This window comes from Urocitellus parryii, chromosome Y (genome assembly GCF_045843805.1).
Source record: "Urocitellus parryii isolate mUroPar1 chromosome Y, mUroPar1.hap1, whole genome shotgun sequence".
NCBI classification, from domain to species: Eukaryota; Metazoa; Chordata; class Mammalia; order Rodentia; family Sciuridae; genus Urocitellus; species Urocitellus parryii.
Genome location: NC_135548.1, coordinates 17,383,778 through 17,400,453, shown reverse-complemented (window position 1 = coordinate 17,400,453; position 16,676 = coordinate 17,383,778). Strand labels below are relative to the sequence as shown.

The following is a 16,676-nucleotide window of genomic DNA, read 5'->3' as shown; positions in this document are numbered from 1 at the left end:
AAAAACTAGGAAATGGGAGTTTACATCCTAAAACCTAGTTGTGAATTTTTAGAATGTATAAGCAAAATATGTTACATGTACTTTGAAATAAGGTGTTTTGAATTAGTTTGGTAGCAAGCTGTCATTCTTATCAGTGATATTACAAAAACCAAAGTAAATGTTGGAATATAGTAATATTCAGCTTGTTTTGTTAATTCTCTTACTACTAAGTTGGCCTTACAATTTTGAATTATTTTTCAAAGAACACAGTTCATACACATTGCTTTTGTGTTTTAAACTAAACACAAGCAGTTTTGTACCAGCTGTGATACTGTGTGTACCTAGCTGCTCCCCAACCAACTTTTTGACAGCATCACTTTTTAGGGCTTCAGTGTGAGTTCACAGATGATAGTTCCCTTGACTTTGACTTCCAAACTTTTCTAGCAGGTATAAATACCTAATTCCAATGTTAAAACACTCACACCAGAAAACATAAAGTGGATTAAGTTTTCCCAAGTAATTCCAGATATAAAATGCAGTGTTTTCTCTGCTGCAGTTCTAAGCCATTACAGGTGCCTGACACATTGCTGATAAAGAATTTGCTTTGAGTTGGTGATGGTTTCCTTGATACCTAAAAATTTGGAATGCTAATGAGAACATCCACCCAGTAAACACATTTTACCTCACATTTAACCATTCCTATAGTACTCCAGCCTGGGCTTCCAGAAAGCTACTTTTTGGAGAAAATTAAGATGAATCTGTGGCAAAATGCATTTTAAATTGACTAAAAATGATTTAGTTTTACTTATTATATTTCCTCAAAAAAGAGGTTTATAAAACTAAATTCAACTCTTATATAATTTCTTGAATTGTAAACTGAAGTTTTCTGTCCTAAAATGGCATTTATAAAGAAATTTATCAAAATTAATGTGAAAGTTTCAGTCTAAAAACTGTGTCATATATTCTAACAGGTTACAAAAAATGCAAAAAAAAAGCCAACTCAAAAACAGTTTATACCAAAGAATAAATAGCACAAGTTTTTGTATTATATGTTTCCAGAGTTCAAAAATTATGGTGATATGATTTGCTCAATATAACACCTAAATTTACACTTTGAAGGTTATGAGAAAAGAATTCCTGTTTCATTTCAATAGACATCCTCATGAACATATATAATATTTTAGATTTAAGTGTACATAATTAAATTGCTGCCCATGAAGGTGCAAAAATATTTAAAATGTTGTATTTAAAACATTGATTTGGGTTAATACATTATTGGTATCCAGAAAATAATATGTTTTTACTTTATTACTTGTCTGAATTAAATAAATAAAAGAATGTACACATATGTATAATGTCTCAGCATAACAGCTACTGAGTATTAGCTTAGTTTTAAAATTCTAAATAAATGTGAAAATAGAAATGCATAAATAACTATTTGGGAATACCCATAATAATATTTTTGATTATATTTAACAAATGTATTGTGTGTAAAAACCTGGAAGAAAAATTCACTAAAAAAATATTTTAACCTTAATATAGACCATTTTCTTTAATCAATACATAATATTTATATAACTGTAAAACAAATTAGCATATTTGTGCTGTTCTTTACCATTTAAAATAAGTAATGATGTATAGGTATTCTCAAATGTTTGGATGTATCTTTTAAACTCCATTAGTAAATTGAGTCTGACATTATTCAATTAAGCCAGTATTTTAAAATACATTCAGGTTGTGGATGATGGGAAGTCATGGTGCTCAATGCAGAGCAAGATAATGTATTGGATTTAAAGTTAATTAACATACTTTTGTGACAGAATTTATATAATATTTATCAATTTAGCAGCAGCATGAACCAAAATATCAAGTAGAATTGGGGAGAGAAAAGTAAAATTGAAATTTAAAAATCCATAATATTTTCATTTTATTTTCTACAACATGGGAAATAAGACCACTATTTGCACCAAAACATTGCCATTTGATTCCTGAACAGGAAATTTCAAAGGCAGCAGCTGACCCAAGTGGCCCTATTGAGGACTGAAATGCCCACTTCCAATTTTCCAAGCCAGGGCTCTGGCTAGGCTAGACTATGAAGGGTATGTTTTTCTAATTTGTTCACCCCAGCAGGTGCCTTTTCTTATTTATCCTCCAGAGATAGTGCATTTTCCTAATTGGACAGTCCAGAGTGTATGCTTTTACTATTTTGCACAGAGCACTGGATGCTTGGCAATCCTGCCTCTCTACCCATTGGACTAGGAGCACTGTGAGACCAAGGAGACCCATCTTCAGGGAAGTGATACACACACAAACTGGATCAAAGCCGACAAACTCAGGTTAGAAGGCATGTAATTGAATACGGCATGAAGATGGAAACTGATGAATTGTGCCCATTTTCCATGGAGTCAGCTGAATCTGCAGAGGTACCTTTGTTTTTATAAAACTCTCTGTAAGAGGTCAGTTCCATTTAGAAGTGTTTAATCAATGAGAATTTATTTAAGAAATCACTTATTGTAACATGGGCAGCATTCAAGAAAGTAACAAGTGATGAGTTTACCCAGACACCAGCATCAGTGGAAACATTACCACTATTCTATTGAAGAGGACCAGAAAGAGCAGAGCAGTAGGAAGAGGCTGACATCATGAACTGAATGAGTCATAACCAAAGTGAAGCGCCAGAGAGGATGAGCAGGAAAAAATGCCCTGATTTTTCTCCTTTTGCCCTCTGTTCCTCAGTTTCCTTGCCAAACCCCAAAAGAAGACAGGACAGGGGAGCTCAGGCAACACAACCTTGAGGATCAGACTCTTGGGGCACAGAGGAGAGCAATTGCAAGGTGAGACATTACTACCACAAGATGCAAATTACAACACGGACAACCATTATGTTGGGGACAGGTAGATTTAGTGAGCCTTAATCTATGCTAAGGATTTACCCTCAACCTTATGAAGTCAGTTCTCTTATAATCCTGGTTATACAAATGGAAAAATTAAGGCAAAGAGAAACTAAGTTACTTGTCTTCTATGGTACATAGCCAGTAAGTACACTTTTTGTGGTACACAGCTAGTAAGTACTGCTCTGGGACACATGTTACATAGTATAACATAAAACTAGTGGGACCTTGTCTCAAAATGAAATTAAAAAGGCTGGAGATGTAGCTCAGTTGTAGACTGCTTGTCTAGCATGCAGATGTTTTAGGGTTTGATCCCTAATAGTATCCCCCTTCCCCAATAAAATGGTTTCAAAATAAATTACAAAGTTAGCCTTAAGAAGGCTTTGCTAAGGAGCATTTTCAACTGAGAAATTCTAGTCTTTATTAGAGTTCAGCTCTGATCGTGACCTTATTTTCAACAGAGGGTCATGGTCTGTGCCATGTGTGAAATCCATGAGAGGTACCCCTAAGCCAACATGTGAGGCCCCTGAACTGAAATCTTGGCTTCACTTAGTGAATATCCTCACCTTCATCCCCCTTTCCTCCAAGTACATACTGTCATGTTAGGTGGCAATAGTTAATATTCACTGGGCATTGGGCACATCTTGGGCACTGTGCAGAGTATAAGTTGTGCTACTTCTCAATAACTCTATGAAATGAAAGGCAATTTTATACTTGAAGAAACTGAGTTTTAAGGAGATTGAATGATGCAGCCACAAAAGTCCAGCTAGGAAGTTGATCTGACACAAATGGTTTCACTCCTGCACTTAGTCTTTAAGCTACTAGTTCTCTGAGTATAGGAAACAGATGAAAATTTTAAACCAGCCTAGAACTTTGGATAACTCTTCAGGAAAGCTACAGAATAAAGGAGATGAATAAATAGTGTGGGCAAAACAGTGGGGAAGATTTCTCCAGTGGCTCAAGGAGTAATAATTATAAAGGACTCTGGAGAAGAAGTGGGCCAAAAGAGTCATGTAAGGATAATGTAAAAACAGTTGGATTAAGGAATACTGTGTGGAGAAGAATAAATACTAAACTGCAAAACTCAAACTGGAATCTCTGTAAATGGCAGGCACTGGGAATAAAATTTTTGGTTATCATTTTTTTATTTCTTCAATCTCCCAAACTTGTGATGGTTATTAATCTTCTCATTTTTTAAATCGGGATATAACATACAAAGAGAGAAGTATATAATCTTAAATGTTTGACTTAAAGATATGATTTAAATGTTTAACATGTAAAGAAAGCACAATTTTTTATGTTTATATTTGGGCATCCACCATATACATGAATACAGAATATCCACATGCCCCACAGTCTTCCTGGTGGACCTTCCCAGTCAGTTTACTCCAACACCATCCCAGGAAACTACTATTCTAGGTATCTTTTACTGTGGATTGCTTGAGATTCATACAAATGGAAATATAAATATCCTCTTTGTGCACAGCATCTTTTGGTTTTATCTGTGGGGTTATCTGTGGTTCTACAGGGAGCAGTCCATTCTATAACCGTGCTCCATATCCCATGCTGGACATACCACAATTTGTTTACCCACTCTATCATCGATAGACTGGAGGTTAGTTTCCATATCAAGATTATAAATATCCTTGTTAATATCTATGTGGATATAATGACTGCTTTCCATGGGCAGACATCTAAGTTTTGGGTTAGTCATATGTTGAGCTTTAGTATATGACCAGCTTTTTCAAAGATGACTGAAAATGTAGGCTCCCCAAAACAGCATGCAACAGTTACAATTTCTCTACATTCTTACCAACACTAGCATTTTCTCTTGTTTGAGTGGTACTTTGTATTTTTAATTTGGATTTTCCTGATAAGTAATCATATTTGTCACTTTTTCATATGCTTTTTTTCCCATTTGCATATTTTTTGAGGTGTGTTTTCAAGTTCTCCCATTTTTAAAATTAGGTTTTCTTTCTTTTTAATGGATATATTAGAGGACTTAATGTTTTGGATGTGCAAGTTTTGTTGTTTGTATTGCAAATATTTCTTTCCAGTCTGTGACTTGCGTTTTCAATTTCAAAGGGTATATTTTGATTATCAAAGTTTTTGAATTTTAATAAAGTATTATCTTTCAATCATTAATTGTGTTGAATAAGGTTGAATGATTTAAAGAGATCTGAACTGGTACTATTCTTTGTGTAAAAGCTTATTTTTAAATTTAATTGTTTATCAAATGTGTTTAACACATTAAAAATGTACATATTTTTGGAGTACCATGTCGTGAATAGTTAAATGTATATGTTGTGTAAATACAGATTAAATTTATTTAACATTTATAAAGTGCTTCAGATTTTTCTTTCTTCTTTTGTCAGTCTTGTTGTGCTTTTCAAGGGGTGTTTCCATGTTAGCTAAATGAATTGACATAATGTGATTTAAAATGTTCTTTTAAAATAAATAATATTAAATTAAGTGTCCTTTTATGGTATGCCACACAAGTTTTATCTTTTTAAAAAATCATTTTTACCAGTGGTTTATAAATTATATTAATCTCTATTTTTAAAAATTAACTTTGGTTTTCTGTTTCTTCTGTTATTGGTGTATTTTTAATTTCCATTGATTATTCTCTTATCTCCATCAATCTTTCTTTGGCTTTGATCTATGTTGTTCTTTTGACTTCCTGAGAAATATTAAATCACTGATTTTCAACCTTTTATTTTCCCAATATATGTTATGGAACAAATATCCCTTTAAAGACTACTTTGGCTATATCTCACAAGTTTTGATGTAATGTTTTTTATTTGGTTAAAACTATGTTCTAATTTATTTTGTGCTTCACTCTTTGACCCATTGGTCTTTGATGTGTATAACAGTCAACAGTCAAGCATGTGGGGATTCCCCAATTACCTTCCAGTGTTGATTTCTAGCTTAATTCCAGTGTGGTCAGTGTGAAAGAAATCCTTATATGATTGAGTATGTGGATATACATTGAGAGTGAGTTTTTGGCCCAGAATATATTTTATTTTGATAGACATTTCATGAACACTGGAGGAAATAGTATATTATTCAATGGCTGGGTGAAGATATGTCTGCAAATCAATTAATTTCAGTCCTTTAATATTGTCACAAAAATAATTATATCAACACTGTGCAACAGAATTATAATATAAGCTACATGTGAAATTTTAAAATATCAGTGGCAATATTTAAAAAGACTGAAAAAATGAATTGATTTAATAATATATTTTATTTGAAACAATTTACATAAAATGTTATCATTACTGTAATTATTCAACATTATATATGAACTACTTTGAATTATGTTCATACAGTCTTCAAAGTCCAGAATGAATTTTATACTTTTAGTGTACCTCAATATAATGCTAAATTTTCATCTGAGTTATTTGATCTAAATTGATTTCATATTATGTCACTTGAAAAAAATATATTTGTATACCTAAGATGCTCAAAATATACTTTAAAATTTTCCAGTAACTTAATTAACTTCTAAATAATTATCTTTCTTTAATTTTCTCACTTACATTGACAAAACTGGTTGAAATTTTCTGAGTTGATTTGAGTTTGAAGCAAAAATCCTGCCATTCAAGGTAAGCAAATTCACTAAATCTTGAGTCAAAGTATTATTATTATGTATTATATACTTTATATACTTTTTAAAAAATATTTTGCAAATTGAAAGATGACTTTATGAGTTTCAAAAATACAACTTTCAATCTTTTCTTATAGGTTTTGAAATCAATTTTCATAATGCTGTTAATAACAAGTATTTTGTATTTATGTTTAGAATAACCTATAAAATCATATTGCTGATTTGTATAATGAAAAATTTCAATTTCCACATAAATTCTTATTTCAATTCCCTTATGTCACAAGTAAGCTCTTCCATTGGAACTTCAAATTTAATTCACTTGCATGCATTGTGATATTAGTAAGTAAAAATAAGTCATTGTCAATTTTGTTTTGTATTATTAAATAATTAGCAAGTATTTTTTTTGTTTTAAAACAAAAAAGAATTGTTTTAAAACAATTTTGAATTGAAGTTAAAAATCTAGGAAATCTGTAAAACTTTCCCATGATTCAACCAGTGAGCACTGGAAAAGAACACAAAATCACTATCTTCAATTTCTTCCTACAGTTCAAAAAACTAATAAATGGGTGATTCATGTCTTCTACCACCCCCACATGCATTCATTTTAATAACCATAGAAATAATATTTTCATAGAAATTGAAGCACAGATATTTTGATATGCATCACACAGCAGAAAAGAGCAGTTGAGAAACTTCAGGTATCTGCTTGGAAAGGAAAGTGAACTTTTAGTTTTGACCAAAGAAATGGAAAATTGATGTCTACAATGTGAGGGGGGAAATTAGTTATTTTGTATCTATGTGAAATCCTTCTTTTAAAATTTAAAGTATTCAAAAACTAATGATACAAATTTGTGGTTTGGGTATATAAATTGATATCTTTTTAAAATAGTAAGGTGCTTGTGGCTGGGCTTGTGGCTCAAGGTTAGAGCACTCACCTAGCACAAGTGAGGAACTGGTGAGATCCTCAGCACCACATAAGGATAATAAAATAAAATTTTTGAGTCCATCTATGACTAATTTTTCTTTAAGTATTAAGGTGGTTTTGTCTTACAAAATGTTAATTGTGCAATGTTTTATATCATGCACATTTATCTGAAACTTCAAAAACTCGAAATTGTTCAATTTTGAATCAATTGATCTTTGCCATTGTTAACGGCATCTTGTACATTCCCAACAATCCTTTGGTGGCTTAATTTGAGATACTAATTTGTTTTGTGAAATATCTCCTTGGGTGTCTGCCGCATACTTTTTTTTTAACAAAATGTATAAAATGAAAAAAATAATTTATTTTGCCACTTCATGAAACATAATTCTGTCTCTGTGTGTTTGCAAAAGTTTAAACTTCTTTATAGCTGATCAATGTTATAATCACAGATCCTGTTAAAACACATTTTTAAATGTTTTAGATATTTAATTTTGATTTTAAGTGATTGGACACTTCCCTTATACTGCAAGAAATTTATAATAGGTCAAATCTATTTTAGTTGTTCTTTGCAATAATCTTAACAGTTTATCTTTACATACATTTTAACCTATGCACTGTAATATAATTAATATTTATTTAGATTGGTCTTTTGGACTGCTCTTTTTTTTCTTTTCTGCAGCATTCCCTAAGGTTTGGTTTTTTTGTTTTGCTTTTATTTTGTTGGTCTAAAATGTTTGCATTCATTTTTTAAGGATATTTTGGCAAGATATAGAATTCTAGGTTGAGTTTTTCTTTCCTTCATTACTTTAAATATATTACTACTATTGTCTTATCTTCCATAGTCTCTTAGTCAAGTCAGCAATATTCTTATTGCTATCCCCCTAATAGTGATGTGTCTTATTTACTGGTACAGATTTTATATTTTTTTCATAGTGTTTTATTTTTCTTCAGTTTAAATAGAATGTGACTAAAAGTGAGTTTCTATTTATTTATTTTGCTTTGGCTATCATGAACCCATGTTGATGTATCAACATATTTAGAAAATTCTCCACAAGTTCTTTTTAATAATTCTTCTGGTTCATCATTTTTTTTCTCCTTTTAATCTGAAACTCTGATTAGAATTTTTTTTTTTTGCAACTTCCCGCATTCATTTTAATTTAGTGTGTTTGTTTGTGTGTGTGTGTGTGTGTGTGTGTGTGTCTGTATGTTGCATCCTTTCTTCTTTCTGTGTGGCAGTATGGAAATTTTCAGCGGGCGGGACTGCCGGCGGGCTGCAGGCGGCCTGCAAGGGTGCGATGCCCCCAGCGCTGCTGCAGAGCTAGAGAATCCGCGTCCCAGGGCGGTTGCTAAGCACACTGCTTCAGTGGGCCCGCTGGCATAGCCGCCTTGCGCAAGCCGCTTGCCAGGCGGGGCAAACTGAAAGCGCTGGGAGCACAGGGCCTGGGGCCTGAGGCACTGCCCTGCCGCCGCCTCCGACCCCCACCCCGGAGCCTCCCCTGCGGCACCACCCCTATTCCCAATCCCCTCACGCACTCACCTTCTGGCTGTGCTGCGCGCGAGGAGGAGCAAGGCGCCCATGGATCTGAAGGGGCTAGAGCCTGCCCTGGCTCTGTGGCTGACTGGAGGACCACCGGGGCTGCGCTCCCCAGCCGCCAGGCCGCGCAGCTCCGCGCGCCATTCCCGGGCACAGACCCTCAGCGGGGCGTTGGAGGGCAATGAGGAGCTCCCGGAATTGCAGGCGGTGCAGACTAGCTGCTCCATTCTCACCAGAGACCTCAGGGCCAGGGGCTTGACCCAGAGGTGCAGGGAGCCCTTCAGAGTGCAGAAAATATTTGACTTTGAATATTTAATATTCAAGATTATGTTAAATAAAGAATAAGAAATTTGTGTCTTGAGTTTTAGAAGGCTAAAGCAGGTTGTGGGTGCACTAAATGAAAAATTTCTGTGCTGGGGATTTAACCCAAGGCCTCATGCATGTTAGGCAAGTGTTCTGCCACTGAACTATATTCCCAGTTCAGGGGTTGGCAAACCATGGGCCACATTCAGCCCATTATATATTTTGATATGGCCTGCAAGTTAAGACTGGTTTTTACATTTTTCGATGAAAAACAAAATCAAAAGAAGAATACTGGAGCTGCGGGTGTGGCTCAGTGTTGGAGTGCCTGCCTTGTATGTGCGAGGCACTGGGTTTGATTCTCAGTACCATATAAAAATAAACAAAAAAATAAATAAAACTAAAGGTATTTTGTCCACCTTAAAAAATAAAAATATAGAATGCTTTGTGTCATGTGAAAATTACAGGAAATTCAGGTTTCTATGTGCGTAAAGACAGTTTTATGGGAACCTAGCCATGCTCATTTGTTTGTATATTGACTGTGGCGGTTTGGGGGTACAGCAGCTGACTTGAGTAGTTACCATTGAGACCATATGGTCTGCAAAGCCTAAATATTTACCATTTGGCTCTTTACAGAAAAAGTTTGCTGGTTCTTGGTCTATTACGCAGTCTGTGCTCATTAAGTACTTATTGAATATTATGAGCTGTAGCTACACCTTGTCCATTGAAGGATTTGCAGGGAATAATTTCATTTATTTATTGAGAGAAAATTGATCACCTTGCCTTAGTATGGGTTTTTCTGACAGACCCCTATTGAGCCCTGTTATGATACTCTTACTATGTCTAACTCTGAAGAATTCAGTTTCTGACAAAATGTGTTATTAGATTCTATTCCTTTATCAAAGAAGTATCCCAAGTAAGAGGTTAGAGCACAGCATGAAAGAACATTTTGCTTTACTCAAATTTAAGTCTATCATGTATTTTCCACAAAAAAAAAGATTGTTGTTATATTTTTAAATACTGGATTTTGTATAGTAATTTGTTACACAGATACCATGTGTAAGGTATGAGTTGTTGAAGTATTTATATTGAAAAAATTGGGGGATTATTTATGGAGTATATTAATACATTCCCTTACTTGATATTTATTAACCACATATTATGTACAAATTTCACTACTGTTGTATTTGGTTTAGGATAAAAATGGTATATTCTTCCTTGAATAAAAGCTAAAATTGTAATTCGGGGGAAAAAAAAAAAAGAACAACAAGTCACAAATCCTTTCCCATGGTTTCAATACTGATATTAACCCCATCAACTGAAAATTTAATTTCAATTATTTTATGTCTCATTTATAGAGGTTCAGTTTTACTCTTTTTATGAATTCTAGGCCTCTGCTCAAAATTTTTATCCTCTGTTCTATTGAATATATTAATAATAGTTATTTTAAAGTTCCTATCTGAAAGCTCCAATAAGTGAATCACACAGGGTCTCTTTTTATAGTCGGTTATTTTTCTTGGTTCTCATTAAATTGTTTCTGTTATATATCAGGATTTGCATTTTTTTTTATCAGTTTCCACATTGTGTAGAAAATTTTGGAGAAACTCTTAAGATATGTATGGTGTGAAACTATTAAGACATGAATGGTGTGAAACTATTAAGACATGAATGGTGTGAAAATACATTGTGTACAATGACTGTCTTTAAAAATTGTGTTATGTTTGAAATATGAAATGAATTGCATTCTGTCATCACTATGAACAAATCAGGATAAATTTTTAAAAATTTAATTGAGGAAACTCTACGTGCTGCTATATTTCTGGAAAAACAAAAAGGAAAGGTTGTGGGTTGTTTTTATTCTGACAGGCAGAGAGATACTATTAGATCATTTTAATCCTTGTCCTTCTGATGTCATAACTAAAAGTCTGAGTTTTTTTAAGTCACCCCAAATTTGTGTATCTTGAATAGCCATCTGCTTCCCAGCACTAGGCAGATGCAAAAATCTATGCTTATATATTTAGTCTTTCACTCTATGCCTTCTACTAATCTTGCATCTTAGATTTGAGTATATCAGATGACATCCCTGACTAGCAACAAATTCGTATACAGATTCCTTGTTCTTTCCTATGTGGCTTTTGACTCTGTGCAGCTGCTCTCTGTTGAACTCCTATTTATAACTCCTCTGTGCAGACAACCTATTTTGTTTGGATTGCATTTATTCATAACATGGTATAACTATCAAGTGTCCTCAGTGCAAAGTTGTAAAAAATGTGGATCTTACTCTTACTCTTTAAAGAATGCATTCCTTTGAATTTTCTCCGGTGCCACCTTTATCATTTTTTTTTTGGCTTGGATTTTCTTCAGCTTTTATAATTTTTGTTAGTAGGTTAATCCAAGCAATATATGCTGCTCTGTCAAATATTCAGCAAACTCTAGTTTCCTTCTCCTTAAGAAAGAGATACCCAGTAATGCCATGATCACTTTTGTCTTAGCACTTTGTTCTTTCATCTCCCTAGATTTCCAATGCAATATTTATTAATTTTTATTTTTATGTGCTTTGTAGATTATTCAAAGAAAGATCTAAACAATGTAATTTTAGTAAGAATCAAGACAACATGGTACTATCTAGATATAGTTTGGTAATTGTGAATATGTATTATAAATGAAAAGTAACTCAAATTTAGAAAATTAGTTTCTTGAATTTATGACAATTTTTATTCCTCCTCTGTTTCCCTATGTACCTGCTGGCATTTCATAAGATTTAGGCTGTTATGGTAGATGAGAAGAATTTCAATGAGGTATGTGTTTATGAAATGAAGAGAGGCTTAATTTACACAAAAAAACTTTTACATTGATCGGGGTATGGTGGTGCACACTTGTAATCCAGGCTGCTCAGGAGGTTGAGGCAGGAGAATTGCAAGTTTGAGGCCAGCCTCAGCAACTTAGCAAGGCACTAAGCAACTTTGCAAGACCCTGTCTAAAAATGAAAAATAAAAAATGGCTTGAGATGTGTCTCAATGGTTAAGCATCCCTGAGTTCAATCCCTTATAAAAACAAGTAAATAAAGGGCTGGTACTGTGGTTCAGTGGTAGTGACCACCTAGTATGCATGAGGTATGGGGTTCAATCCTCAGCACCACAAAAAATATAAAATAAAATATTGTGTTCACCTAAAACAAAGAAATAAATATTTTTAAAAAACAAATAAAAATAAATATTTTACACCGAGAAAATAAATTATTACCCATAGAAGTTATAAGAAATATTTAGTAGAATATCTAAAAATATTAAAATATGACTTTAGTAAGGTCTCTGAATTAAAGGTGAATAGGGGCATCCCACACAGAGGATATCCAAATAATTAATGAAAAAGTGCTCAAAATCATTATTAGCACTTAAAGGACTTTGAGATATACACATCCCCAAAACGTTTAAATGATTCTGTATTAATGTCAAAATAAAACTACAGAAATTCAAGAAAATAGCAACTGGAGCATCCATACACTAAGAGGGAGTGTGATTGTAGCAGCTTTAGAACACTGTCTGGTGGTATCAGCTAAAGTGGCACATGGTACACCTGTGACCCAAATGTTTCATATAGACACACAGTCTGAAGAGCAATGTATTTATGTGTTCTCCAAAAGAGATGTGCAAGAACATTTATAACAGTACTGTTTGTGACAGCATCAAACAAGAAGCTCTCCATATGGCCATTAAGTTAAAAATGAACACATTTTTGCTATATTCACACACTGCAATAGTATGTAGCAATGACAATGGAAAACTACAAGTATGTTCATGTGAACATTTACATGAAATTCACAAACATACTAATGTTCAAAGGAATACTAAATAATCACAAATAGCTCACGCCATATGATTCCATTTTACTAACATCAAAAACTAGCAGAACTGATCCATTCTGTTAGAAGAGAAAGTAATTTGTTTTAGTCAGCTCTTTTACTGCTGCAACTAAAAAATCTGACCAGAACAATTTTAGGGGAAGAAAAGTTTATTTGGGGGTTCCCAGTTTGGGAAGTCTCAGCCCATAGACACCAGGCTCCATTCCTTAGGGCTCAGAATGAGGCAGGACATCATGCTAGCAGAGGGAATAAGCTCATGTGCTGATCAGAAATCAGAGAGAGGTCTCCACTTTCCAGATACAAATATATATCCCAAATGCCCACCTCCTACAGCCACACTCTACCTGCCTTCAGTCACCACTCAGTTAATCCATATCAGAAAATTAATTCACTGATTGGGTTAAGACTTTCATAACCCAATCATTTCTCCTCTGAACCTTCTTGCATTGTCTCACACATGCGCTTTTGGGGAATAACTCATATCCAAACCATAACCGTATTTTATTTGGAGGAAGTAATGAGAAGGCATCTGAGGGTGCTGGAATGTTCAATTTCCTATCTTTGCATGTTGCTTACACAGGTATATGCATGTTTTGAATATTCATTGAACAATTCTGATGTAAGCATTCTCTATTTTTGTTACATTTCAATTAAAAAACTATAATAAAAACAAACAATAAGAAAAGCCCTCCCAAGCCTTGTGTGTATTGTCCATTCAGCAATAAATGCCCCTTTTTCCTGCATCTTGCACCTATATTGGAATCTTTATTCTGAAGCCAATGCAATAAACTGAGTCATCATACAGAAAGAACCATTCTTTGCATAGTTGGTTCTTGAAACACAGCTGGCCATGGGAATCAGCTTTGGGTGTACAAACAGGAACAAACAGAGCCTGAGGAAGAGCCATGGTCCAGGATAGATTATTATTCCAAGGAATATTTGCTGAATACTATTACCTCGTAAATATCTCATACCTGCTCAGAGAGTTCACATTGGAGGGAGAATGGAGATGATCATGCCTGACATAGCAAGATGAATTTCATCAAACCAATAAAGCAAACTAATTCTAGTGGAAAAGACACCTTCATGAGAATGGATCTTTTTTAAGAAGTATTTTGGTCTCGGATTTTCATTTATATTTAAACATGAGCATATTTAAACATCTTGCTCAAAGGGGAGAATATACAAGTAGGCCAGTTTTTCGTGTGTTTAACAGGAATGGTGATGATGATAACTAATTCCTACTATGCATCAGAAACAGTACTAAGTGCTTTATATGCATCAATTATTTAAAATTTCAATAATATTATGAATACTATCTTTTTCCTGAAAAGAAAACTGAAGTTTGAAGAGAATGTTTCCCCAGGTGTTCTGTAAATGTCTATGTGTACTTGAGAAAATTGTATGTTACCCTCTTAGTATACACACTTTAGATGAATCTGCAACATGTACTAGAACAATCTATAATTAGATACACACAGGTTTATGATTTACAGTTTCCTGGAAACTTGTTCTTTTATAACTGTTGAGCTTCTCACTTTACCTTAAAAGTTTTTGCCTGAAGTGTTTTTTTCTCCATATTAAAATGGCTACAGTGGTGTATTTTTTAACTTGATACTTTTATACTTCATATTTTTTACTGTTTTTCTCTTATTTTCAGCCTCCCTCTGTGGTTTTATTTCAGGTTCATCGATCCTGTATGTAATAGGACTGTATTTTATTCCATATAAGTAGCTTTTTATTATGATTACCTTAGTTTATCAGATTTTGTGTTTTGATTATGTAATTTCTTATATGCACATATATTGAAATACTAATGAATTTAGAAATATTTCTATCAGGTTGTTTGTCTTTATTATCCTTTTATGTATGATGTTTTTCCTGCCTACCATTGGATTCATAAAATGTCTGTGTTCTCTTTTATTGCAATTATTTGCAATAAAGACAAAAGACATACATATTTATCAGGAATGTATTCATCATGGAATGACTAAATCAAAATAATCATGTATATAATTCACATTCTTATTTTTTGTGTTGAGATCATTTTAAAAGTACTGTTGCCAATTGTCAAAAATGCAATATGTTGTTATTAACTATAGTCACCATGTTGTACAATAGAGTTCTTGAACCTATTCCTTCTCCCTATCTCTTATGAAGATTCTCTACACAATGACTAATATCCCCCAACACTTACTTTCCAGTTCCTGGTAACAATCATTCTCTTTTCTGCTTCTGATTACAGACTTCTTAAATCCCATGTATAAGAGACATCAGGAAATAACTTTTTTTGTGTCTAGCTTATTACACTTAGTGTAGTGTCTTCCAGCCTCATCTATGTTCTCATAAAGGATAAATTTACTTCTTTTTAAAAAAATAGTGCAGATGGACACAATACGTTTATTTTATTTACTTATTTTTATATGGTGCTGAGGATTGAATCCAGTGCCTCACATGTTAGGCAAGCATTCTATTACTGAGCCACAACCAGACCCCTGATTGCCTTCTTTTAAAAAGCTTAATAGTTTTCTATAGCCTACATATACCACATCTTCTTTATTCATTTATCCTTTGATAAAGAATAAATTGATCACATATCTTGGCTTTGTGAACATAAGAGTGCAGATGCTTAGACATCCTGATTTGATTTCCTCTGGATATATAACCAAGAAACAGATTGTTGGATCATTTGTTAGTCTTATTTTGTAATTGGTTGAAAATTTTTCATTCTATATTTTTCAGTTTTGTTGATTTTATTTTTTTAAATAAATGACAGTGGAATGCATTACAATTCTTATTACACATATAGAATGCAATTTTTCATATCTTTGTATATAGAATATGTTCACACCAATTCATGCCTTTATGCATGTACTTCCTTGTATTTTTTGGCATTACAATTCTTATTACACATATATACCACAATTTTTCATATCTATTTATATATAAAGTATGTTGACACCTAATTTGAGTCTTCATACATATACTTTGGATAATGATGTCCATCACATTTCACTACCCTTGCTAATCTTCTGCCCCCTCCGTTTCCCTCCCACCCTCTTCCCTACCTAGAATTTATCTAATCCTCCCATGCTCCCCATTCCTACCCTGCTCTGAGTTAGCCTCCTTATATTAGATAAAACACTCAGCATTTGTTTTGGGGGGATTGGCTAACTTCCCTTAGAATTATCTTCTCCAACTGCATCCATTTACATGCTAATGACATGATTTTATTCTCTTTTAATGCTGAGTAAAATTCCATTGTGTATATATGCCACATTTTTGTTATCCATTCATCCACTAAAGAGCATCTAGATTTGCTCCACAGTTTAGCTATTGTGAACTGTGCTACTATGAACATTGATGTGGCTGTGACCCTATAGTATGCTGTTTTAAAGTCCTTTGGGTATAGGCCAAAGAAAGGGATACCTGGGTCAAATGGTGGCTCCATTCCCAGATTTCCAAGAAATCTCCATACTGTTTTTCATATTGGATGTTCCAATTTGCAGTTCCACCAGGAATGTATGAATGTACATTTTCACCCACATCCTCACCAACACTTATTGTTATTTGTA

At 33.6% G+C, this 16,676-nt stretch overlaps 1 pseudogene; it reads left to right on the top strand.

Annotated features, from left to right (window-relative positions):
• Positions 1-8,981: 8,981 nt before the first annotated feature.
• Positions 8,982-16,676, top strand: part of LOC144250951 (E3 SUMO-protein ligase ZBED1-like) — a 54,862-nt pseudogene continuing 47,167 nt past the window's right edge.